The 26,258-nt window shown below is 38.8% G+C and overlaps 1 protein-coding gene across 1 annotated transcript in view; it reads left to right on the top strand.

The window, feature by feature from the left end:
* Positions 1–26,258, top strand: part of Snd1 (staphylococcal nuclease and tudor domain containing 1) — a 410,467-nt gene that overhangs the window by 198,575 nt on the left and 185,634 nt on the right. The gene's annotated exons all lie outside the window — the stretch shown is intronic.

Genomic DNA, 26,258 nt, shown 5'->3' with positions numbered 1-26,258 from the left:
AATTTTTAGGAAAAATCCTGACCATTTTTTTTCATACCTTTTGTTATCACATAGATAATTTTATAATTGGGGTCTTGTTTCCATGCTTTTACCTGCAGAAGTTCTATACTTTGTTTATGCGGTGGAAGTCTAGACCTCACTGCCACATTCTAGACTTTAGCAAGGCAAACAGTGGCTTGATCCAGGTGCCAGTGGACTCTGGGGAACAAAAACAACACCCCTCTGTCCTGCCAGCTGGCTAGGTTGTGGACCATAAACAATAATGGCGCAGATGGCAGGATTCTTTTTACTGGTCCCCCTTTTCCTTTCTGACCCCCACAAAATTTAAAAAATAAATAAATAAAACTTACCTTGAGCTTTCACTCTACTATGCCAAAACAGTTTTCTTTTAACTTGTCTAGAATGATTGGGCTCAGTAGAACAACACAAGTGTTGCACTTCTAGTTAGTTGTGGCTTGGTATTTCTCATGCAGAATGACAGCCTTTTAGAAAATAGGCTATTATCATGAGTTCTTCCTCTGAACCATGCATTGGTTATGTGTATCAGCATTTACATAAACTCTAGCGGGTGTGAAAGTGACTCTCTAGGGCTGTCCATTCCCCACTTTGGACATTACTAGACTTCTTAGGTTTGGGTGGTTCTGGTTTCACTGTCAGAGTGGATGATTCCAGATGCCATTATGTAATTTTCTGTCTTGGGGTATGTGTTTGTGTGGGTGGGTAGTTTGGTTTTGTTTTTAAGTGGTGTTTAATGTCAGGCTAATAATACACTGGATACGTAGGCCTGGTTTTGTCATAATGGCCATGAGTTATTTGTCTCTGTTTCTGAGAGAGGCAGAGAACCACCCTCCGCACCCCAAGACAGGTCTCTGTTTTTGAGGGGGCTCTTGTCATCACAGCTGCCTAGGAAGTGCAGCATGGCAGCTGGCAGTTCTGTTATGAAGAGGCAAAGATGAGGAATCTCTCAGGCTGCTACCACAACCAATTACTTGGCTTCCTGCAGCCTAAATAGAACCATTAAGGGATGAATTTGCTGTTCCTGAAACAATTATGGAGTTTGGTCTTTTCCTCTCCACAGTTCTCAGGTTCTGGTGCTTTGGGAAGGCCTAGTAGCTTGACAGCTTTGATTGGGGGTGGGGGTGTGGTTTATGTGTGCTTAATCATCTTTGGCCCTTGATTTCTTGATAAGGAAAGTTTATTACTTGTAGTTTCTGTCTCTACTGTTTTTCACAAAACTTTATGGAATCACATGAGGCACTTAAAAAAAAAAAAAAACAACAACAATGGAGTATGCCCAAATTTAAAATCTAAGCACTGAAGCTTGTTTAAAACACTAGTGATGTTTTAACAATACTGGTCTTCACTCCTAAATGTTCTTGTTTTGTTGGTCTGGAGTGGAGCCTGGCATTGTATCTGGAATGACAATTCCAATGGGCAGCCTGCATTGATAATCACTGGGAAAAAAAGTCTAGAGATTGTTTCTGTGCCTCTATTCTCAGACTGGGTCTACAGAATAGATGTTGGTAAAGGAGGAATAAAATAAATTTTCTAATGTCTTTTTTCTCAGATCACTTTCAATGTCTAAGCACAACCTTTTACAACTTGAGTTGTGCATTTTCCCTCGTACCAATTCTGTTTAGTGAAGCACACAATGCCAGAGTAGTATGTAGGGGCTGTGAGGGTGATGGTTATTTCTAGCTCTGCCTCCAGCATATGGTATGACCTTGACAAGTCATTTGCCTGCTTTTCCAAATTCCCTTCCTAGCCTTTTTAGAATGCAAAATAATACACTAATATTTCGCTTCTTTTAAACCTCCTCTCAGATTCGTGACACAGGGGGCTGTGTTTGAGAGAGAGAGAGAGAGAGAGAGAGAGAGAGAGAGAGAGAGAGAGAGAGAGAAGCAGTAGCAGTGAAGCCTCATGTTTTCCTTTGGCTTTAAATGTTTCCTTTTGTAACCTCTGCAGGCTCTTGGTCTAAAAGTGAGTGGGTTTATTTGGAAGTCTCTGGGTTTACAAGTCTGCCTAAGATGCCTGCCCTTCATTAATATAATCAGACTTTCCCAAACATATAGTTAAGAAACGTCTCTACCAATTGACTCAGTGGCTGTGGAGCTGTTAGCCAGTGACATGACCTTAGTTACCTTGCTTGCCTGAGAGAGCAGTGGTATAGTACAATAGCAATGAGTGCATGCATTTGGGCCTATGAGTTTTAATTCTATCTGTAACTGATTTTCAAGTTTATAGATTTTTGTCTGCTTATTGACTAAATGGACTCTTGTTTTAAAATTTCCACTTTCAATGGAAACTCAGGCAGTATAAGATATTGTGCTTTCATTGTCGTCATTGTTGTTAACTAACCAAAATTGTGTCCAAGTAATAAATACTTTCCAAACTCAAGTATTTTTATTTATGCAAATGACAGGATCAATAAGCACCAATGTAACCAATCAAGCCAGTGTTTTAAATATCCATGAAACCTTGAGTTTATTGTGTTCTTTTTTGGGGTAGACTGATGTGTCTGAAATTAATTATGTGTGTTTTGATGACTGAGACATGGTCATTTGGCAGCTTTCAATCCAAACTAATACCCTGGTGTAGATTCGCTGTTTTATTTTGATGCCCTTGTAGATATAACCCCATTTATAACCCTGGGTGTTTCTGTCACACCTTTCTATTTGTAAAAGGAGCTTTTATTAGCTAGTATACACAGGACAAACTAGCCAGTGCCTCTAAGTTAAATATTTGAATACTAGTGAGAGTTATAGCACATAAGATTTTAAGAATTATATCACTTGTTCTTAGAGAGCCCTTCAAAATGTCTTTTCAGGGAGTGATATAAATCTTGTTCTTATAATGAGTTGGCAGAGAAGAGAGTGTCAGAAACAAGTAGAGTAGTGCTTCTATGCCTCCAGACAGGATTGGTTCCAGGAGCCCCATGGCTACCAAAATCTGTGGATGCTCAAGTCCTCTATGTGAAAGGAGGTATAGTATTTGCATATAACCACACATCCTACTGATACTTTAAGTCATCTCAATCACTTAGAATACTTAATGCAATGAACATGCCACATGGATAGTTGTGTTTACAAAATAATAAGAAATAAAAATCCTTTTCCCTGTACTGTTGAAAGTTTGTGTGTTGAAAGTGTGCTTAAGAGTCCTTGCCTATAAAGATTGTCTTTCTAATCAATGTACCATCTCAGTGTGGGAACTAAAACTAGAAAATCACAGCCTCCTGAGACTTCTACCTCTTGTTTTAAGCTGTGGAGGTTGCGATTTTCACATTCAGAAATTGAGACAACAGAGAAGTGTAGAGGTAGGGCATGGCCAGAGCCACCTGTGCCAGTGTTGTTCTCACCTTGGTGGATCATGTATAACAGTAGAGCAGTATTCACTGTGGAGTAGAGGATAGTTCATGAGAATCAGCACGCGTTGCTCCCCTTCATCCCTCAACCTTTTCTACAGCTCACCCTTGATATTATTCACGTAAGTCTTCTTCTAGAAGCTGTATCTCACTATTTATAATGGCTGCAAAAGAATGAGCTGAAGAATCGGCTCACTCCTAGGCAGGAATTTCAAAACTATAACCAGACAGTAATTATTCTCAAAATGTATCTAGAATAAAGTTGTTTACTGGTCACAAGATATTAGCAGCCCCCTTAACCCCCAAATTACAAAAACAGCAAAACAGAATTAAAATTTGGCCAGTTTTCCAGTGCTCTTTTCTCCTTCTTAGTAAGTGTCTAGGAAGTGATTTGCCCTGTGGTTTTAGGACAATAATTCCCCATTCACAGCATGACTTATATGTTACCTATTTCTCTTTACCCTGTAATAACAAAATTGCTGTGATAACCATCCAACCAGTTTAAATAAAATCAGGTAATTCATTTCTAAATTGGAACTTGTTTCTTTTTAATCAGCCTTGTAATGTATTACAGACATCACTCTCAGCATTGGCTACGGAAGTGATTTAATGCTGGTTTTTAATGACTCCTTCATTAATCCTGGTATTCTGGGATTTAACACTCCCTGGCCTTTGACCATTGGAAATGATGAAAACTTTGATTTCATGCATATTGGATAACACTGGACTGTTGCTGGAGCCATGAATCTTGCCTCTGCAACCGCATGTGTGATTGAGAGTGCTGCGGATGGATGGGTACTGTCTTGGGCCGAGCTTGCCTGCAAAGGAGGTGACCACGATATCTCTATCAGCTCAGGGTGACCTCTTCCCAGGACAGTTGGATTTGCAACAAGAATCTGCACTGACAGCTTTGTCTAATAGACAGTTCCCTGGACTTGTGAATTCAGGGTCATCACTTACTTCCTAATGCTTTCTTTGAGAACACATACCATAATGTTTGTCCTTTGAACTTTTTTTTATTCAAATAAAGTCATAGAATTTTGTAGTAGGATGACATGTTTAATACCACCTACTCTCCATTTTATAAATAGAGCCACTCAGTCCAAGCAGGAGTGATATAACCAAGCCAGTTAATAATAATGAAAATTAGCAAAAGTGATTTCCAGCACATATAAGGGGGACTTCTGTGTGCCAGGCAGGATCTAAATATAATAATTCATTTTTTTTTTCCTCACAGAAGTCAGGAGGAACATTGCATAGCAAGTCCAGTGTTCCACCCAGCTTCTCTTTGGACGTCCTGCTGCTGCTAAAAGCAAGGATGACAGTATTGGTTGCTCTCCTTCCTCTTAATGGAAGCATCATGAGTGTTCTTTGGAAGAGAGGTGCCAGCTTGTTTTCTGTAGAGTCTTGTGGCCAGGGTATTAATACCCTGAGAAAATGCCAAATTCTTTTTTCCCCTGCACATAATTACTGCCAGGAGAGAGGAAGTCACCTTAGATACTAACAGAGTCCTCACAAAGGCTATCATATTATAGAATGCTTCCTTGGCTACTTTGTTTTGAACACATAAATTAATCTGAGATAGTTTCTGTGGTACTACATGAAGGTCACATGCAGAATCTTTAAAAAGAGCTACTTAAAAAAATGTAGCAATTATTTCTGTGAGTTTGACCCACTAATTGCAAGTGTTTTGTGTTATTTTAAAGATCAACTGAAAGAGCAGGGGGCCAGATAGTAAATATTCTCAGTGTTGAGAGCCAAAGGGTCTCCAGCACACCTGTTCAACTCTTTCATTGACGGTATGCAAACAAATGTGTGTGGCTGTATTCCATAAAATTTTCATTACAAAAATAGGCTATGAGTTTGCCAGTCCCTATTCTAGGAACTTGTGTTGTTGAGATATGAATATCTACCCAAGAACAAATTATTAAAATTTTTAGATGGAAAGGTTAAGAGTAAGCTTCTTGAAAAATGGCTCTAATGATGGTTGTATATATTTTGTGTCACCAATACAGTGTTTAGTTTGAGTAAAATTTTCCTGAAATGTAATAGTTTAAACAAACAAACCAAAAAAAAACTCTTGTAATATTAAGTATGATTAATAAATATTTCATGATTTCACCTATGTGAAAAAGTTTATGTATTGAAGGTTGAACAGATACCATCACCCAGGATGATTTTCAGGAAACCTGGAATTACTTTATAAGCAGGTATATTTTCTTGTGATCTGTTCTCTTGACCCCTACCTAAAGCTCAGTTTATAAGGCAGTGTTTGGTTTGGGAAGTTGTTTTAGATTCAGTCTGATTCCTTTTTCTCCCTTCTAATTGATCTATCTTTATATTGGTCCCTGGGGACAGAATAGTTCCCCACTTCCTGTGTTTGGTGGCACTCACCGCCATGCATCCACTTCCTATTGATCATACCTTTCTCCTGGTTGTTCCCATTAGCATGTCCTCATTTTTCTGGATGCTGTTTCTCATTCTTTATTAATGCTACCAGGTCTTGCTACCCAGAACACTTTCAAATCTGTTACACAGTGGAGCCTTTCTGTTAGAATGATATTACTTTGCTGCCCGTTTAATTTTCCAGTGCCTTTCTTATTTCTTTCTTCACTCTCAACAGTGAAGTACTGACTTAGCTTTGTCTTGCCCTGTTGAAATTTTCAGTCTCATATAGTACTGCCTGTGAGTACTTGAGTTTTACTGGTCTATCACAGGTTTCTTTATTTTCAGTATGTTCCTTTTCAAATGCTCCTGGAAAGACAGTTCCTGGATAAACAGGGTTAGGAAATCTTCTCATTGGCAAAGCATCTGCACTCTTTGTCAAGAAGAGGGGAAGAGGAGGGTATATTCCGGACCAGTTCCCTAACTAGCAGAGTGGGAAGACCAATTTATGGGGTAGGGTGCATGAGGATGCCAGTGAACTGGTGTTACAGAAGTACCATTTGTATCTGTTAAATGTAAGAGATGAGATAATCGGTCATTATGCTAATTCTGGGTAACAGATGGTGGAGAGTTGTGCATCTCAACAGCGGTATTCACCAAGAGGGAAATGAGCTTGCACCCAGATCAGCAGTCAGGAAGGAATTCCATTGAGAGATAAACACCACTGGTGATTACAAAAGTTTGTCCCTCTGAGGACATGTGCACAGAAGCTGGGTTTCTTGAAGTTCTCACTAATGTATGTGCTCTTGGCCATAGCCCTTTCTGTTATAGGACCTTTGTCCTTCTGTCTATAAAAAATTTGAAGTGGTTTCTCTCCATTGGTTAATTTAGAAAGATCAACATTGCAAATAAGTTTAATAAAATGTGGTGCATAGCATTACTAAACATTTTTCTTTAAAGAAAGATGCAATACAGGTATCACAAACATTGTTGAATGTCAATCATGAGAAATTAATTTCATAATTAAAATTTCATAATTAAAATGAGAAGCAGGAACTGAACATGCTCTTTCTTTTGCCTTTGGTATGTGACTGGGGGAAAAAAGGCTTAAGTCTTTTTGCTTCATAATCTCTAAGGGTCAGTCTTGATCCTGCAATTTTTTTTTTTTTGGTCCCTGAATGGCTTCCCTTCGGTATTTTGATAAATCATGGCCTCATTTATCCTCTGTGTGCTGACGAATATCAACCTTTTATTTCTCTTTGCTGATCTCTACTCTCAACTTACCACACACCTGGTTTTCATTTCCATTTCTAGGTCCTGTTCTCATCTCAGAGCCAACATTCTTAATGCTGATTAAAATGGTCTCAAACTCAAGTGTGCCCCAGAATCACCTGTATAGCTTATTAAAACACACCCCAAGCAATGAGCTGGCCTCAGCTTCTTTAGTACTCATTATAGTCTTCTCCTTCCAACTAATTCTGTTTCTCTTCATACCAGTCACCAATATGCTGAGCTTGGAAGAAAGCCAAGGATCTAGATAAGGGTCATTTTGAAGAGCTGTCTAAGTTGATTGGGCAACTATCAGAATTGATCTCTCCTTGTACAAGGAATCATTCCAGATGTGCTTTAAAGAGGCATGGTTTTTTAGGTTTAATGGATTGGTAAGTTGGATTCTAAACTCTGGTTCAAGAAATCTTCAAGTAGCATTTTAGGTTAGGAAATTTCAAAGAGAGGATACTCATCTGTAGCTTTGGTTCCCTCCAGGAGCCATTTCATCCTGCCTTTTTGACACTTAGGGTCTTGAAGGGAAGGCAAATTTTCAATACAGAGGTGGTGAATTAAGTTAGTTATGTAGTTAGGGATTCCCTTGCCCGTAATTTTCTATAATTGCCATCACTTACTCCATGCGTTCAACCAGTCAGATCTAAATTAACACAGTAGCCTTGTAGATGTGTCTTTCATGACTGTCAACTTGCCCTTCTCCAGCACTGCCTACAAGATGCTGGATTAATTTCCCATAAATGTAGTTTTCATGCTATTATTTATCCACAACAACTGTTTTAGACTGTCACAACCGTCTTCTGTCAAGTCCCCTACTCAGTTACATCTCCTCTTTCATCTCTTACTTTATGGACAAAATATAGTCTCATCAGGATACATTTTTAACTTCTTATTCTCTCAGCCCCCAACTGGTCTTCCTATGCTTGCTTGCTTATTTCCTGCTTTCACATCTCTACAGAAGATCGTTCTTTCTTCTTTTCCAAACAAATCTTTCTACCAAGATGTTCTAGATTCTCACTCTTTTGGTTGCATGGGGATGTGAGACCACCAGTTTTCTCATTTTCAGCTAATTATTTAAAATTGTTCTTGAGTCCTCTATTTTACTATATCTGCTTTCCTCTTTCTTGCCTTCTTTTTGTACCCACATTAATTGAAAAAATTAAAAGACGTTTCACTCTGTTTCCATTTGCTATTTATTACTCCACCTCTGGTTTAGGCCCTTCTAAATCATTCACTGATGCTTCCTTCAAGGGCACATCTCTTATAATTATTTCACCTTTCTTCAACATTCAACACTTACTCTATCTTTTTAATATATATATATTTTTCCTTTCAGCATATCACTTCCTTGGATTTCCTGCTACAACTCTACTTTATCTCAGTCTGCTTTGAGTTTTGTACTTCCTTTACTTTTGTCCTCATTCTACTGGTTACCTCATCAGTTCCCATGAGTGTTCTTGAAAGGTGTTCCTCCACTCAAATGATTCCATCTTGATTGACAGTGTCACCAGTCACTTATAAAGGTCCTCTTCCTGTCCTCCACCTCACTTCCTATACCTGAAGATCACATGGTACAGCTCAGGCATATACTGTTCTTCTTCTCCTTCCTGCCTGGTTTATATTGTCAGCATGGAATAACACAACTGTCTTCAAATTGGCCTATTTCTAGTTTTATTCTCTTCCAATCTATTTTCTACATGACTGCTATAATTCTCTTTCTGGAACACAAATCTGATTATGTTCCTGCTTAAAAGTCTTCATTTATCATTCCGCAGCAACTTTTGGATTATTCAAACTCATGATCTGGCCCGTGCCTACCCTCCATGTTTATATTTAACATTCCCCTGTATTCTCATCCATCATTTCTGTAAAAAATTTAAAACTTGCTAATCTTGAAGTGGATATGCTCTCTCTGCCTGAAACACACATTTCCCCTGGCTTCCTCCTGTTCATCCTTCAGCACCTGCCTTCCTCCAAGCCAAAATCAGAACTGGGCATTTTGTGTAAATCCTTCCCCAGCACATTGTGCTTACTTATAGTAAGGCTTATAGCACTTGTATCATTAGTTCACAGATATCTCTCTCTCTCTCTCTCTCTCTCTCTCTCTCCCTCCCTCCCTCTCCCTCCCCCTCCCTCCCTACACCCTCCCCCTTCCTCCTTCCCCCTCCCCCCTTTGTTCCTAGTGTGCTCTGCATTTTTTCCCCCCTGTAGAGAGTCTTTGAGTTAACAAATGCTCAAATACTTTCCATGGCTCCCCATGGGTTATCTCATTATTTCTAAGCTCAGCTGAGTTAGGCCTGAAATGAGGATGAACTATGCCTTTTGTGGCATCATTTAGAACTTTAGCTTTGCCTGGGACCCTAGAGGTCCTTCAGGTTAGTTCCCTCGATATGATAGACTTAAAATATGACTTAAAAGTTAAGTGGCTTTTCTCAGCTTTTATCAAATTAAAGCCAGAATTGAAATTTGGAATTTCATGATTCAAAATCTAAGTGAAACTGAATCTCATTTACATGCTATCCTCAAATCGGACCTTTTTCTTAGACCCCAAGAATGTAACATAATCATTTTTCTTTTATACTTCTATTTTTGTTCTTTTATAAAGAATCTTTTTTCTATTCAACAGATTATTTACTGAATGAGTACATGATGTTGCCAGGCCTGTTCTTGACATGGAGGATAAAGCAATGAATATAGTTCAGAGAAATCTTTTCTTTTTCTTCTTTTCCTTTCTTAGCTTGCAGTGTTTCCCCTGGGGGACAAAGAAAGAAACAATGAAAATATGTAATATAGAAGGTAAAAATAAATAAATAAAAATAAAGTGCTGTGATGAAAATAAAACTAAGAAAGGTTATAGAAAGTGCTCCATGGTTGGAAGGATAAAGTTTTTCAGCAGCATCATCAGGGAGGCTCCAGTGACCAGGTGACATGCTCAGAGATACGAAGGAGGTAAAAGAGCCAGAAACACAAAGGCAAGGGTACATCAGAGAGACAGGGCTTGGGGTACAAGTGCTTAGGTAGTAATGAAGAAGTTGTGGCTGGAATAGAGGCATGAAAGAGGATTGGTGAGGGACAGGGTCAGGGGATAGAGGAGACAGCAGATGATGTCAGTTCCATAGGCCATTAAATTCCTTGGCTTTTATTTTGAATGAGGCAAGACACACTATAGAGTTTTGAGTATAAAAGTGATGAGGAGCCCTCTCGACTTTCATCTTCATAAAATGTTTCTGGCTAAGCATTATTCTGACTCTTGTGGTAGAGAATGCATTGGGGCCTCAGTTCATTTCTTTTCTTTTTTTGGTAAGTCCAAATCTTATTGATTTTTAAATAAAGGATTTTATTTTGAAGTAATTGCAGACTAATAGTAGTTGCAAGAGTGGTAGAGAGATCCATCCGATGCATCCTTCGTTCAGTTTCCACCAATGGTTCTGTCTTACATAATGAGAGTACAATATCAAAATCAGGAAGTTTGCATCGGTATAATCGCAGATTTCTGTACTGTTTTATCATATGTCCATCCATGTCCAGTGCAATGAAGATAGAAAACCATTTAGTTGTCCTAAAGATTGCCCTCTTGTTGCTCCTCTTTCCCTTTTCCCCTCCCATCATCCATGACAACTATTAATTTGTTTTCCATCTCTATAATTTTGTCATTTCAAGAACATTATTTAAATGGAACCACATAATATGTGATCTTCTGGGTGGGCTTTTTTAAATTCAACACAATGCCCTTGGAATCCATTTACATTATTGCTTATTGCTTATTTCAATATTTATTCCTGTTGACTTTTTTGTAATCTGTATATGAAGCAAGAGGCAGGCTGTCATGGTGGAAGGATGCCTGGTTTTTGACTAGAGACCTGAATTCTAGTCCAAGTTTGTTATGAAATAATTTTTAAATGTCTTCAGATCTCTGTTAAGTCATGTGGAAAATAAAGGAATTGGAGTTGAAGCTAAGATCCTTTCAACAGAAAACTGACTTTTTCTGGCTATGGTGATGAAGTCCACCTGCATTTCTAGTACTTACGGTGCAGTGATCTCCTGTCAAGCTCATAATCATCACTCAAGAAGCAACTCATAATGGTTTTATTGACATATTGCTGCTATTTATATTTTTCAAGTATAAGCTTGATAAGCCAAAGTAGTACTTGACAAACTCTAAATGTGAAGATGAATCTGATTTTTCAGTATTCTCTGTGCTAAGATGTAAGAATAAACTTTCTAGTTTACATATGATAGTGAACTACAGTGATAGGAGAAATGTAGGAAATTGCTGCTAAATGTCAAATCTACTTTTGAGTTGGTTCTTTATTTTCAAATCAGTTCTTTGAACACAATACTGCTAAGGAGCTAAGTCCATTAGTTACAGACCAAAAAGGTACTTAGCCATTTAAAGGACTAGCCAGTAAAGAATCTAAAAGCAGCTGGGGCTATAGCTCAGTTGGTAGAGTGCTTGCCTCGCATGCACAAGGTCCTGGGTTCAATCCCCAGGACCATTAATTAATTAATTAATTAATTCAAAAGCTTAGACTTATATATTCTCTCCTATTTTCTCATTTCTCCCTCCTGTTTATTATATGGCAGAGCTTAATCAAGTGGTGGATATTTTTAAAATTGAGGAAAATAAATAAATATTTTCTTATAAATTTGTCACATTAGCTTGGCCTCCCACTCTTTACCAGCACCATATGTGTGCACAGTGGATAGGGTCTAGAGCCCTAGTAGAAGGCTTAAAAGAAATTTCTATGGCTGCTGACATGTCCCCCGACAGTCACAACCCAAGTATATAAACTCTAAGTTATGATAAACACTTATTGAAATGATGCTTAATGTAGTTCTCCTTAAATGTGATTGTCAAGTGTTGTGTAGAGATTTTGATAGATAAATGACACTGTAGCGAATATACAACCTTGATTATTGATTGGTAAATCCTGGTTCATTTTTTAAAAAACCGATTATAATAATGTCTGGGCCAGGAACATTTATGTGTAACCTCTCATTTTTATAGATGTGGGAAATGGCACAGGCTTAGCACATGTTCTCTACAAAGAGCTGGAGTGAGAGCCCCAGTCCTCTGCTCTGTGTCACTGCTCTGTGTCTTGCTGGCTTAATGAAAGGAGCTTAGAGTTGCTGTCATTGGGCACATAGGACTGGGGGCAGGGGGGATCATTACACGGCTTTTGCTATTGAGAAATAACTGTGGGTAACTTCTCTTTCATTGTGTAGATGATGGGCCACAGTTATCCCTAATATTTCTGTTTTACCATATGCATCTGGTTCAGTGTTCTACTGTCTCTTCACTTTATGTAAATAATTTAGATGAAGATTTTTCACTATTAAATTAACTCATATCAAGAACATGTCCACCCTGAAATGTCGTTTTGAGAAAGTCACTTTCCTTTTGTGTGAGTGTTAGAAAACATCTGAAATAAATGAAACTAAAAGCTAATGTTTTTGGTGCCCACAGCTATGAAATTGTTTTCACTAGTAAGCGGTTTACTGCCTATGATTTGTTTCTTCCATTAGGAACATGTTTATAAACTCACCAGCAACAGAACTTCTTCATGTTTACCTGGTTCATTCATTCTTTTAAAATATTTCTTTAGTTGTATATGGATACAATACCTTTATTTTTATTAATTTTTATGTGGTACTTAGGATCCAACCCAGTGCCTCACTCATGCTAGGCAAGCATTGTACCACAATCCCAGCCCCGGTTCATTCATTCTTATAACACCTATAATTGATAACTTTGCCTGAATATAGTGGAATTTTGTTGTTGTTATTGTTGTTTATTTTAAGATAGTCCCCTTTCACATTTTCCACTTTAATAAGTTGTTTGGATGTTTTTCAAGTGGCTTTCATTACCAGAAGTAGTGTCCTCCAAGCCATCCTCACTTAACTGCTAATTTTCTCCTGCCCTTTTGCTTTTTCCTATTAGAGTGGGTGAAACAGGTGGGTTGGGAAACCTCACAGAGACTCAGGTGTTTAGGTGTGGAGTACACCATGAAATCCTTACTCAGTGAGTAAGGAAGTGCCAGAAAGACAAGACTCTTCCTCTTACTCTATTGCAAGCACCTAAGCAGAGGGTTAAGGACTAAGTGCTGCCCAACTACCTGCCCTGGACCCTGCCATTGGGATGAGAATTGGGTGATTCAGTGGAGCATAGAAGGTCAAATACAGCCTATGCCAGGCCTTGAAGCCTTACTCTGTCAACCGCCTCTTGCCCTGAGCCTGGGCTCCCATGTTTCCTAGTTTAGAGGAAAGTATGGCCTGTGTTACCTATTCTTAGGGACAATTTTATTTTTAAACTCTTGTGAATGGATCTTCATAATGTAAGAATCATTTAAATTTATTAGGATGCTTTTGGTTGCAAGGAATATCAGGAACTCTCACTATCCTAAATAAGGAAGTTATATGAAAAAGTTATGAGCAGCAGATAGAATTGACCTATGGCTAGTAGCAGGATAGTAGTGGATAGGGTATGGATCCCTAGTAGAAGGCTTAAAATGCTTTTGGGAAGTCGATGAAATCAGGGAAACTGCAAAAAGACCAAGATGCAGGAAGCAGAATACTTCAGTTGGAAAGAGGCCCCATTGTCAATAAAGACTGGCTGTCCCTCTGCTTTGTGCCACTCTACAGGCAGGAACATTTTATAGTCAGAGACTCCACCCTATGTCTGTGCCCCCACTTGCTAGGGTCAAGAGCAAGGGAAGATGTCTAATTTTCATCTTCCATGGTATACACCTTACCATTAAGCCTAGAGCTATGTGATATGTCAAAGGAAAATGACAGTTGTCTGTTACATCCACTATTTAACATATGAATATTGGGCTTTCAAACTTGTGCTTAAAGACCATATTATGCATGAAAATATGGAGGGACTGTAGTCAGAAGGACCTCTTGTACTTCAGTGACTTCAGTTAGGAATCTGGGACAATGGTAGTAGGGTAGACAAAGAGAACTCGAGTGTCTGTGCAAACTCAGTTCATATTTTGTCATTTCTGAGTGAGGGAAAATGAGTGTGTTTTCACCTGATACTTGTGTCCACACTCATCACACTGCTCTTTTTCCCCACCCCCTCTCTTTTGTGCTGGGGATCAAACCCAGTGCCTCCCCCCTGCTCTACCCCTCAGCTGCCCTCCTAACCCCAACATACTACTATGTTTTGAAATCTTGTTTCTCAATGGAAAGAGCAGCAGAGAAAATAAGAAATAAAGGAAGCTTATCTGTGTTTATAATGAGCATTTCTTCTTGGTGTTGGAATACATATTGAGAGCAAAAGAGAAGTCAAAGGACATTTCAAAATCTTCATTCTCCAAATAGGTTTTTTGGATCCCCAGACAGCAGGCAAATTATTTTAATTAAATGTTTAATATATATTTTAGCTCGAATATTAGCATTAGAGTGATCAATTTATAATATGATATAGATAGATGGTCTGAGACTCAGAGATCTTAGATTCCCATCGTGAGGGTATTGTTCTGTTTTTCTCTCAGACAACTCATTTACAATTTTTCTGAGTTTCTCTCTGAATCTGTCTTCATCTCTGTGGAAGCATTTGGATTAGTTTATCTCTGTAGACTCTTTTTGCTCAAAAATTCTATGACTCAGTCAGTTATTACTTTGTTTTCATCTGACAGCCACAGAACCTCCTGGGAACTCAATGAGTAAAATCAATCTGCTAGTCAATAAATATTTATTGAGTGCCTACTAAGTGTGTGGCTCTTCTTGGATCAGTAGGGAATACAGTCTTAGGTGGTAAGGCAAGATATGTACACAAAGGAAGCTGACAGTCCACACAGCAACAGAAAAGTGCCAAACAGGTCTCAAGGCCCAGAAGTGGGTTGAGGGCAGGTTTGGGCAGTGGCTGAAGAGTGGACTGGGGGCCGAAGCAGAAAGCCGAAAGGGGCTTTGTGGAGTGGGACTGTGGGGCAAGTGAAGACAAGGCTGTACATTGCCCTCAATGGTCTCTTGTGCTGTTCTGTGTGCCACTGTTTAATCAAAAGAAAACTGCATTTGGAATTAAAAAACCTGGCTTTTGATCATGGCTCTGCCACCTACACGGGATACTGGTAGCAAGTCTGAAACAGTTTACTCTTTTGTGACAGCAAAAGGCACTAACCACCTCTGTATTGCTAGCAGGGTTAGCCTGTTGTATGTTAAAATGCCTGTCTATAGACCTGGAGCACCCCCAGATGCTCATTAACTCTGAAATTGTCTTTTGTGAAAATGGATGAAAGATTTGTGTGATCAGACACTGAAAGTTTAGGAGTTGGACAAGATGATTGGCCAGTCCTTTCCACACTGAAATACCACCTTTCTGCTGCAGCCTCCAGTAGCCTTTCTGGTTGGTCATTGCTCTGTCACTTACAAATAGTGCAGCCTTCCTGCATCTTAGGTTCCTTGTTTGTGGAAGAAAGATGGAAATGGTCCCTATGTCATCAGAATTTTGTGAGGACAAAATGAGTTAAGTGTAAAGTATTTAGAGTAGCGTGCAGCAAAAATTATTCTTCTATCTGTCCTTTCCCCCACTGCTGTCCCATTCCCTCTTTCTTGCCCCCGTCTCCCCCACTCTTCTCTTTCTCCACCCCTGTCCCACTCTCCTGTCCTCTTCTTCCCTTCCACCTTAATCACCTCATTTCTAGTCAGTTAAATGTTTGTCCCCATACTGGAAACGTTCAAGCAGGTTTTCTGTGGTGGTGGGCTTGAGAATGAGAACTCCTTGCCGGCCTAACACTTTAAGAGGATTAAATTGACAGTGTTTGGGATTGGTCAGTGCTGCAGGGAGACCTTGTAGGGGAGACTGAGTATGCCACATGAGAGGTAAGAAACCACATAGATTTGAGTTCAAGGATTTTATTCTGAAATGAGTCAAGTCAGGCCTAGGTGACTGATGGTCCTACAGATAGGAATGTTGGGAGGATTAGCTGATTTGGTAGGATTCAGAAAAGCATTAATCTAGGGAAGTGTTTTATTTTTGAAATGCTGAGTTTTATATGATGATGAATCATACAAATTCACATGTCCTGCAGAGTTGGAAATGTGAATGCATGGCATATTTAGCAATAAGTGGACCAGTTTGACTGCATTGGAAGTGCATGTTTGTTAGACATTTACTTTCTTCAAGCTCAATCTAGAATTTAATTGGCGAGCTACTGTTTATGAAGGAATTCTTTGTCTCTGATGAATGAAGTATGTTTTTCACATAGAGGGATCAGTCACCTTGGGAGACATTACTGTGGTCATAGGGTGAGATTCAAGCAAATCATGCCATTTTCATTTTTTTCTCTCTTTTCTGATGGTTTAAGATCAGGGAAAATATTAGACATTTGAAGATGGACATTATTTTATCACCACTTACAGTTAATGTGCCCTCATCTTTCAGCCAACATTCATCATTGCTCTAACTTCCCCAGATGTTTTACTGACTTAGAACTGCACTAGTACCCAGAGAGGAGCTGGCATAATGGAGTATAATACAAGTTTTACTTGTCTTATAAAGTCTTAAGCATGATATTGCTGAATAAATGAAACTATCAAATAAGAGCTGGCAATAAGATTACAGTACTGCAGAAATCCTGGGGGCAAAACAAAACTGTCTATTTACTAAGCATAACTATTTGATATACCTATTTGATGTTATGCTTTATCCCCCTCTTTTTCTAAATTGCTTTGACCCATATTTTCAACACTACTCTCCACTAGCCAGATTTATGAAGTAGGTTAGTTCTTTAATTCTACTGCTTCCAACTGTATTTTTATCTTATTTTCCTCTGTCAGTTGTTCTTTTAGGAGATCAAGGTAAGTATGCTCACCTAGGTAGGTAGGGCATGAATGGAACTAAGGTAATGGGTACAGTATGGCTCAGAAGTACCTTGGAGTAGAGAATCAGCTATTCTGGCAGGGTGAATACTGAGTGACATCTCTTTATCACCCACTTCTAAAACCCAAGTCCCTGGATATCTTTGGTTTTATGTCTTTTCTCCCTGTCTGAAGGGTGCTATTAGAGCTCAGTGGGACATGGCCTCTGAAGCTAGAGGGGCTTTTGTCAGTGCTCAAGTGTCAGCCTGTTATTAATAATGAAGTTTGGATGGATATGTGCTGTAGCAATTCCACGGTTTGTCTGTCTACAAAGCAGTAATTTTTGCATGGAATGACTTTTCTTTTTTTTATCTCACCTCCTTTTCTCCTTCTTTTCTCTTCCCCTCCTTCCACCCCACTTGTTTCTTTCTCTAAGTATTTCTACCAGTTTTGTTTATGGGTCTTCTCTGATTTCTATCCAAGCATCCTTTCAAGTTCTAAAAGTAGAACAAAGTCCAATGTCAGTCTCCTTTGTTTTTTCTCCACTTTCATTCCCCATGAAGAAGAATGATTATGATCATTAATACACTTTGTCATTGTTCCCAAGAGTTCTTGATTTTATTTATTTTGGGGGGGGGGGTGTTCTTGATTTTTTTTGTGTGTATATCAACTCAAACCTCTAGCATATTCTCTTAACTCTCATTTTTTTCTGTAAAATCACAGACCTTTACACATTATGAATGCTTGTGAAGTATGAACTAACACTTACTGATTACATTGTTTGGAAGAGTGCTTTGTTAATTGACTCAAGTTCCATTCCATACTTGCCCATTCATGAGTCTGGCTGTTTGGGGTCACAGCCCTTTGTGGGTCTTGCTGTGCCTTGTGCTGCTGTGTAACTACAGCTCGGTTGGTAGGTTGTCAAAGACAGACACTTGGCTTTCAGAGCCTAGAGTGATGATGCTTTGCCCTGAGACTCATGTGCTTTACCACAACACTTGATAGTCTTTGATTTTCCCCTCACTTCACCCTAGTTACTGAAGCCTGGCGAGGGACATATAAGCAGTTGAATCTTATTTGTTTTCAGTCTATATCTTGAATACTGGGAAGTCTGTAGCCATTGTTCTCATCCTCTCTGTTTCTTTTGGAGACAGGACTTGTGAAATTGAAAATGAAGCCATTCAAGCTAAAAAGATTGTAAGAATCAATTTGAATCAGTTTTAGAACTACATAAGTTTAAGAGGGAAGTGAAAAATGGGGAAGACAGTGGGAAAGAGATTTAGTAGATCTGTAAAGGATGAGTGCCACCTCAAATGTTTCCAGTTATTGATGCTTCTGAAACAAAATCTCCTGTCTACAGGTGCTGCTTGGTTCTGAAAGAAATGCTCCCTGGCTGTATATGAGGCGGGTGGAAAATGGGGACCAAAAAATATCAATTCAACCAATGGAGACTGGCAAATCAGAGATATTGAGTGGGGGAGTAACTGGGGAGGCCGTCATGCTAGTTTGGGGAGCTATCCATTGTTTTGTAGGACCTTTTTTTTCCTTGTTTGCAGTTGGTTAGAAAATAGACATTTATAAGGAGATAATCATTCATTGCACATCATTTTCAGGTCTTTCTCATGTAGAATTTTGCTCTTTCTCTTTATAGGTATATATTGTCAGCTTAAAAAAGCCAAGTCTGTTCCAATCCTAAAATTGCCAGGACTCTGCCTCAAAGGACATGAATATTAGAGGTCTTAGTGTGAACTTGTAGAGAAGATCTGAAGGGAGCCTGGCTTTTGAGCTGTGAGCTGTTGAGCATTTTTTCTACTTGTTTATTGTCTTTTGGGATGGGGAGCCCCATTGGCCATATAAATAAGCAGGTAGAACTATTATTCTGAAGAAAATTGTCTTCCAGTCTTTGACCTTTCTACTTTCTTATTGAGTCCTATGGTGACCTCTCTTTCCTAGTTGTCTCTAACCTAGTTGCTGAAAAGACATGAACACCCCCATATCTCCCCTCATCAATTGGCTGGCACACAGGAGCCCATCCCCTGAGCAACTGAGAAGCGAGATCAGCCATCTCCATCTCATATGTCAGAAATCAATACTGGAGCTCTGTCAACTGGGGTTCTTCACCCCAGGGGGAAAGCCTGTACTTGTCGCAAAAGTGGTTACCACTGTGTAGAGAAATTAGAAACAGCTTAAAATGCCAGAGCCTTTGGGCATCATAGGTAACAGAGGTCTGGGATACTTGCTTAATGTCTAACAGTAAAGAGGCATGGGGTCTATTTTGGGCTGAGTTTATAAAATTTTACCACAAGGTCTTAAAGCTATTGTGAAGAACTCCATCCAGTGTGTGAGTGTGTGTACATGTGTGCGCATGAGTACTTCTGTCTATGCCTATGATATGTTTCTCACTACAGATCAAGTGACTGTTAATTATCATTCAGTCTTTCCTTTAACCTTGACTAAAATGTATTACAGAAGCATTACTTTTGTGGTCTGCTTTATTCTTTTTTTTTTTTTTAAAGAGAGAGAGAGAGAGAAAAGTTTTTTTTCTTTTTAAAGAGAGAGTGAGAGAGAGAGAGAATTTTAATATTTATTTATTTTTTAGTTATCGGCGGACACAACATCTTTGTTTGTATGTGGTGTTGAGGATCCAACCCGGGCCACACACATGCCAGGCAAGCGCGCTACCGCTTGAGCCACATCTCCAGCCCCTCTGCTTTATTCTTAATATGCCCACATGTGTTTGCCTTAAGGAAAATATTCTGCTTGTCATCTCCATAGGCACCTCAGTGACTGTTAAAATGTTAAGCTCAAAGAGCTAGATAAAGATCTATGAGCCAGAACCATTGAGTTACCTGTTATCATTTTCAGATGGAGAGAGAAAAGATGGGTGTGCAGGGTGTGTTAAAGTATTATTCCCTGTGCCTGCTTATGATATCTTTATCCATTTAACCCAGGTTCTATTTTATCATGTAGTGTATTCCCTTTGAGTTAGCTCTACTTACAGGCACCAAATCATTGAAGTCACAGAATGTGTGAGTGAGAGAAATATATGTATATATGGGGAAGGATTTATGTTTATTCTGTTGAAATGTGCACCCTTGACTGAGAGCGTAACCAGACAGGCAAAGGTATAATAACATCTACTCCAATTCTCTCATGAAGAAGCAAGAGCATCCTTGAGAAGTGGTCTCCTCTGCCTCTTCATAGTTTGGCTCTATGGAAATTTAGTAGCGGTTGGTGTTTGGTGTTTGTAGACAAAAGGAAACAATTGTGTCTCTCAGCAGTTAGGGCAGTTCAAAAGAGGCCTATCTGCCCAAAAGGGTAATCTAGCTTAGAGCATCAGAGCCCAATAGCAGGATAGAGGTATCTTTACAAGGGCAGAGTCCATGCTGAGTGCAGACATTGACACAGAGGCTGAGGCTGAGCATCCACTGAGGAGGCAGTGGCAACAATGATACAAGATTGGTTACATTGCCAGAGTTTGATCCTATAAGTAAAAGTACTAACAATAAGTCCCCTCACTGTCTGAGAAGGGACTCATGGATGTGAAAGGAGGAGTGCTTGTGTTGAATTCAAACTGAAGGTATCTGTGGTAACTCAGGGTATGTTTATAACTGTGGGGCAATTCTAAGGATAGTTTCCTTAAAGCTGATATTGTGTCTCTTCTATGATTGAATATATCACCTCACATTTACATGTTGGACATTTAATTCCCAATTCAGCAGTGTCAGGACATAGAGTAAAAATAAGTGCTAGAGTCATGAGAACAGAGCCCTAATGAATGGATTAAGACAGTTATACTGGGGGGAGATCAATTATCACCAAAGTTGGTTCTTATAAAAGTGGACCAGCCCCTTTTGCTTTCTGTCACATACACTTACATGTCCCTTTCCATCTTCTGATGTAGCACAAGGAACCTCACCAGATGCTAGCACCATGATCTTGAACATCTTGGACTTCAGAACCATGAGCCAGAAAAATCTCTTTCCTTCATAAATTACCCAGTCTCACATATTCTGTTATAGCTGCAGAGAATGGACCAAGACGTTCCTCGGGTCCAAATGGCCCATCAGAGGCATCAGGTCTCTCAGTAGTAGACCTGCCTTAGTATCTCCACTGGACTGAGTTATTGGCTAGTAGCAGTTGGTGGGAAGCATGGCCTTGGCTGAAATAGTAGTGATGGATTTCAGAGCACAGAAGCTGAGCTGTCACTCAATTATGCTTCCTGCAGTTGGTGATCCAAGAGGCACATTTTCATGACTGCCACACATGGCTTTCAATAATTGTGCATAGATATAGAAATAAATAAAGATTATAAATGTGGGCTCCTTAGAAAAATGGCTAAATCTAGATCTGGGAAATACTATACAATATAAGCCTGAAACATGTTTTGCCAGAAAATAAGGAGTTATCAAAGGATAGGAGACCTGTCCAGAGTACATTGAAGGCAATACATTGACCCTGCTCCCTCAGGCCAAGTTGGGAACAATTTGAAAATCAAAATAAAGAACAATAGTAGTGGATTACAACCCCATTTTAAAAATTTTGTTATTTATTTCTATGTGGTACATGCGAAGCAAGTGCTCTGCCACTGAACCCCAACCCTAACCCCAGATTATAACCCTTTTAACAAAATAAGCAATCATGAGTTCATACTAATTCAACTAAATAAATGAATAACTTGGGGAGTTTGATGATGGATAAAAATTATGTAGTTCAAAGTTTCTCACAGAGTATCTGTTGTTTACAAAGAGCAAAAGTGGTGAAACCTGATAGTCAACACTCTAATTAAGTGATCAAGGTAAATTGCATATCATTACATATCTTGGGTCTAATCATGAAGAAACAGACAACTCAAAATAAATGACCTGCATGCTGCTAAAGTATCATATAGGTCAAAGGAAGCCAGAGAGGGACTTTTCCAGATTAAAAGGAGTGACAACTAAATGGAAGGCCTGGTTCTGAACTGTAGCATTTCTCGCATTACCTGCAGTTTCAGTTACCCATGGTCAACCACTTCCCAAAATATTAAAAATTCCAGAAATAATAATTCATAAATTTTAAATTATGCACCATCCTGAGTAGTGTGATAAAATTTTACACCATCTTGCTCAATCCTGCCCAAGATGTTGGAGTTATCCCTTTGTCCATATATCCACTGTATACACTACCCTGCCAGGAGTCATTTGGTAGATATCTTGGTTTTCCAATTACTATCATGCTATTCCAGTGTTTGTATTATAGCAACCACTGTTTTACTTAATAATGGCCCCAAAGTGCAAGAGTGATGCTGGCAATTTAGACATGCAAAAGAAAAGTTATCAAGTGTTCTCTTGGGCTGGAGTTGTAACTCATTGGTAGAGCACTTGCCTTGCATGTGTGAGGCACAGGGTTCAATCCTCAGCATCACATAAAAATAAATAAATAAAGATATTGTGTCCATCTACAACTGAAAAAAATATTTTTTTAAAAAAAGTGTTATTTTATTTTATTTTATTTTATTTTTTTTTAAATTTTTAATATTTATTTTTTAGTTCTCGGCGGACACAACATCTTTGTTGGTATGTGGTGCTGGGGATCAAACCTGGGCCGCACGCATGCCAGACGAGCGCGCTACCGCCTGAGCCACATCCCCAGCCCAAAAGTGTTATTTTAAATAGAAGAATATAAGAAGATATTTTAAGACCACACTCACATATCTTTTATTACAATATATTGTTATAATTGTTTTATTTTATGATTAGTTCTTGATTTTAATCTCTTACTATTTCTAGTTTGCAAATTTTATCATATACATGTATGTACGTATGTATGTGAGGGCTAAAATACAGTTGTCCATCAGTATCCATGAAGAACTGGTTCTAGGAAACTCCACAGATACCAAATCCATGAAAGTTCAAGTCCCTTATATAAAATGTTGTAGTATTTGCACTTACTCATGCATCTTCTTCCATATACTTTAATTCTTTTCCATATTACTTGTGCTACTTCAACATAAATGCTACAACATGTAAGTAGTTGTTATACTGTATTGTGTAGGGAATAATGACAAGAGAAATGTTTGTACATGTTCAGTACAAATGTGATTGTGTGTGTGTGTGTGTGTGTGTGTGTGTGTGTGTGTGTGTGAATACTTTCAATGCAGGGTTGGTTGAATTCACAAATGAGGAATCCATTGATGCAGAGAGCAGTCTGTAAAGGATTCCATACTATCCGTGGTTTCGGGCCTCTACTGGGAATCTTGGAATATATCTCCTATAGATAAGGATGGACTACTATTGCAGAGCCTTTATTAAAAATCAGTATCCCATTAAAACATTAATTGATTTGTGCATGTGATGGTAATAATGTGTCTATCTATGTTAACAACCTAGTTCAGCTTGATTTTTTTTTTTTTTTTTTTTTTTACATGCAGGAAGATAGCCTGGTTTATAGGAAATGCACACTAAAGTATTTGGGGATGGTAGTTCAATAGGTCAGGCACTTGCTCTCAGATGGTTCAAAGAAGAAGGGCTTGTTCTTTGTGCTGTGTCTGTAGCTTTTCTGTTCCTTCAGATAGTTGCAAAATTGCTTCATAGTGTGTTCTATGTAATATGAACAATTTTAGACAGTTATCTCACCTATCAATATATTATTTGTCACTTCCGGTATTGGGATGAGGGGGGAAGCAATGAGGAAGGCAGGCAAAAATGTGATCGAACATTTAGAGACTGCTCTAAATTGAAACTTTACTTTTAAGTTTCCTACTGTCTTATATGGGCATAAAATACCTTTTCTCCATGTTTTCAGAACACAGAACCTGATGGTTTTGAAATGATCTTATAGTGGGAATCTTACAGCTTATCACAACCTGCTTGCTATATGGAAAGAAGTGTGAGGGAAAGAGATGCCCAACTACTTGTAGATATTTTTAGAACGTTCATGTGAGACCAATGTCACTTGTGTTTGTATCAGGAATACCTGATCATGTCTAATGGCAACTATTCACTTTTAACAGAACCCTCAATACCTCTTTTAGATTGGAGAATCGGTTTATTTCCAGCACTTAATTCTTTTTGAGTTCCTAGCTGATATGAATAGAGATGACTTATTGACAGATCTCCAAGGCTGTTAGTCCTTTTGTTATATGTTGACTTTAAATTATCCATTTGCTCTAGACATATTTAATTGGAGTAGAATTACTGATACATGCAGAAAGCAGAACTTATAAATTTGTCTAAAAGCAGCATATTGTCATGGCACATAATTTAATGTTCTCTTTTCTTCCTGGGCAAGTGATCAGTGCACTTCTGTCAGGTTCTGAGCCATCTTTAGCCAAGGGAAAATCTCCTGACCTTTCATTAGCAGCCAAAAGAAGTGAATGAGACCGTCAAGTACAAGTAGCTGGGCTAATTCCATTTTCACTCAGTCCTTTTCATTCTCTTTTCTAATTGTAGCCTCAGATAATGGGGAAGAGAAAGACAAAAGCTGGAAAGGCATGGAGAAAGTTACTGTCCTTTTTTCTCTGCTGGGCAAACTTGGCTTGGGAAATAACTAATGTTCCAGTGCTACATTTACAAAATGATTAGGATTTTTTTTTTCCTTAAAAGAGTCTCAAAACTTTGGGATGTTTTAAAACAAAAGAACATGCTCTAATTGTGCCATATTTAAAAAATTATTTTTATCCTAAATGAGCTAAATAATTTCACTCCAAAAACATTTTCTGTCTACTTGGTGCAAAGTACTGTAATAGTAACTGGATATCAAGCAAGAAAAACATAAACCTTGTCCTCACAGAGTGCAGGGAAGATAGGCACTATGAGTTGATAATTGCAATATTGCATGATAATTTATTAATGCACCAAGAATAGACTGTGTGATTCTCACATACCTAGAATGTAGTAAAAACCCAATAATGAGAGTTGTTATTATTTTATGTATTTTTACTCTCTTTACCCATCAACACCACACTGTCCCTCCAGGGAAAATCTGTAATTAGGATAAGTTGCCAGAGAATGCAGCTCAGGAGCTCAACTGTAGGGGGTAGGGAAAGGAAAGTAGTGGGCAGAGGTGGTGGAGGGAATTGAGAACCTAAGGCCTTAGGTACTCCATGTGGCAGGTCTTGACTGGGTTGTAGACATTTGCTGTTAGGATCAAGATGGCCAGGACTGAAAAGTAGGTAAGGATTGTACCCTTGATTCTCTGCTGGCCAGGCAGGTGCTCAGTAATTCTGGGAATTGATTTTGAGCAGCATTAACGGGAATGGATCATTAAACATTTGTGCTGTTTTTCTTAGTATTCTCTAGTTTTTCATATAGAGGCTTATTTGTGTGAAATTATTCTCACCTGCTCTGTCATCCCAGCTTTCTCCTGCAGACCCCATGTATTGACTGTAAAATATCAATGCCCAGTAATTCAAAATTCAGTAACAAATATTTCTTTACTCTTTTGGCATTTAAAATTACCAAGACATCTCAATCTGTCAAAGTGGAGTTGCCTCTCACACCACTTCATAGCCTTCTGGCCAGCTTTTGGGTGGGTGGAGCCCCTGTCCTGCCCTGTTAGGGCTCCTTCTTGACAACCTTAGTTAAATCCTCACCGTGTATCAACATCTACATCTGCTGATTTGGGGCTGTTGACTTCTTCATGCTGCCAAAACACAAGTCTGTGATAATGACAGCATTTGCCAGCGTGCTCATGCAGTGACTCAGGAGACAGGGTGGCCAGCAAAGCAGCCTCTTTGTGGGTGTGGATTTTGAGAAGTGCTAATTCCGTGGTGTTTTAGAGATATTAATATCATTCAGCAGTAGATAAACAGGCAGCAGAGGGGCATATAATGAGAATCAGCCACAGCATCTTTTCCTCCTTTCTTTACCAGCACTTTTTTTTTCTTCTTCCTTAAAAAAGTCTGTGCTGAGTGTGAATGGATAAACAGAACCCTTAAGTGGCTTAAACACGCATACGTACTGGTCAGTCCAGCTGCCAGCATTCCCACAACACCACTCTCTAAGGACCACTAGTATGTTAAGAGTTAACTACATTTTCAAGTAATACTAAATCATAGCATATGGCACAGTAGCCTATTGCTTACAGTACCCTCTCCCCAAAGGGCAGCGAACCAGATGGTGTGAGTGGGGCCCTTGGTGTAATTATGACAGACACAAAGAAAGACATAACCACCACTCTCCCTCAATAATATCATGTCTTTTGCTTTTTCACATTTGCTTTCTGTAGTTTTTGGAAATTTTGTTTTTATACTTCATTTTCATGTCCAAGTTCCCTTTCCAGATTGGGGAGGAGCCTTGGAAATATGCTTTGTTAGTTCTTAGCTTCACTTTCCATGTACTTCTCATCTCTTATTAGTAGTTGTAGCCACTATTGGTGACACCTCTGTTTACCTAGTGGAAGCAGCTCTGGTGAACAAAAGAAGGCTGAATACATTTTTTAA

The sequence above is a fragment of the Ictidomys tridecemlineatus genome, chromosome 2 (genome assembly GCF_052094955.1).
Source record: "Ictidomys tridecemlineatus isolate mIctTri1 chromosome 2, mIctTri1.hap1, whole genome shotgun sequence".
NCBI classification, from domain to species: Eukaryota; Metazoa; Chordata; class Mammalia; order Rodentia; family Sciuridae; genus Ictidomys; species Ictidomys tridecemlineatus.
Note: the sequence above shows the minus strand (reverse complement) of the source record. Positions and strands in the feature narration are given on the sequence as shown.